This window comes from Aptenodytes forsteri, unplaced genomic scaffold (genome assembly GCF_000699145.1).
Source record: "Aptenodytes forsteri isolate BGI_AS27 unplaced genomic scaffold, ASM69914v1 Scaffold103, whole genome shotgun sequence".
Classification (NCBI taxonomy): domain Eukaryota; kingdom Metazoa; phylum Chordata; class Aves; order Sphenisciformes; family Spheniscidae; genus Aptenodytes; species Aptenodytes forsteri.
Window position 1 is genome coordinate 319,313 of NW_008796051.1, and position 1,767 is coordinate 321,079.

A 1,767-nucleotide genomic window follows, 5' to 3' on the forward strand; every position below is an offset into this window, starting at 1 on the left:
GATGCAGCCCAGGATACGATTGGCCTTCTGGGCTGCGAGCGCACATTGCTGGCTCATGTCCAGCTTTTCATCCACCAGTACCCCCAAGTCCTTCTCGGCAGGGCTGCTCTCAATCCCTTCATCCCCCCGCCTGTAGTGATGCCGGGGGTTGCCCTGCCCGGGGTGCAGGGCCTTGCACTTCGCCTTGTTAAACCGGTTTGCATGGGCCCACCTCTCTAGCCTGTCAAGGTTCCTCTGGATGGCATCCCTTCCTGCTAGAGTATCAACAAAGAAATACTCCTCTCTACAAGACTCTGCTCAGTATTAATCAGGACTGTTGCAAATTACTTTCATTTTCCATATATAAGACATATAACACTCAGCAGATGTCAAGTGGGTTTTTATTGTCACTTGCTTCAACTGAGAAAATACTTCTGTATGTTGCACTTTCGAATTATGTGGGGTGTTACCTGATACAGGTATTCAATCACCTGCAGCAAATTTTCCTTTTGCTCAGATAAAAACTAAATTAGAAAAATAAGTGAGAACATGCTAGCTATCAGTTGCCTGCACTGAGCCCTTTTACTTCCGTAGTGTGATCCCAGATTGTGGTTTGTAACCAATCTCCCATACATCTGTTTAACCACACAATCTCATGGAGGCATTTGTGGGGAAGGAGTAAAGGAAGGACATTTCCTGTTTTTTCTAATGAAACTCCCTTTCTGTTTCCAGGAAAGCTGCCTCACATTAGTGCAGTTCTGTCTTCTGTCTGTGAAAGACAGTTTCCTACATAAAATGTTTCCAAAAGCTTTTTACAGCTTGCAGTTCCTCAAATAAAGGGATTTCCAACTCTTCCGCTATGTGATCACCCCCCAGTCTGAAAGACACCATTATGAAGAAATATGTTTCCTGACAATCCACCTACATATTCTTTAACTCAGTTTATCTCATTACACTTTATTGTACCATGGAAATAAAGTGTTTCCTGGTCTTACGGCTCTAGGCAAAAGGCCTGATAAGGCCTGCTAATATCTATGAATATTATTAGAACTATAGGACTGGACTTGAATGGAGATGTTTCAATAAAGCTGTTAAACATCAATTTTTCACAGTGTACCACATACTAGCAAGTCAGACTTTATATGTAGTAGCAAATCAAACTTCATATGTAGCACCTAATTAAGGAATTGGGAATCTTTTTTTCTTTACTTCTTGTGTTTATATGTTCACATTCTTTTAGTTGATTAAGAAGTCCTTTTCTCACCTTCTGTTGAGAAAATGGTTTTCAGCTTAATCTTTCCCATTTCTTTGCATCTCATTACTCATTTTCTTGAATCTCTTTTCTGCTCAGAACTGGATTTTTTATTTGTTTTCTTTTTTAAAATTTGGGATAAAAGGAAGACAGTGAGGTATGTATATTGGCTTACAGAAAAAATTACTAACAAAATTGCCCTTTTTGAAAAAAAAAAAAATCAATCTTTTTAGTCCTGTGTCCTTTAGCTTCCAATATTTTGGTGTTTCTTTTGTGTGATTCATGATCCTACAATTAAAAATGGGTCTCTGATGGGATGTAACATCAGCTAAAGTGATACATAGATTGAGAACAATGGAGCACACCTGAACATGTCCCTACAGCATTTTTCAGCCAACTAATTTACATTTTGCAAACATGCTCTTCTTTAAGTAAGACATTATTTTTTAACAGGAACTACTGTACTCCATTCAAAACTTTAAAGATGACTGAAGGGCATAAGTTCAGAAAAAATCAATTTCAAGCTAGTTTAAACA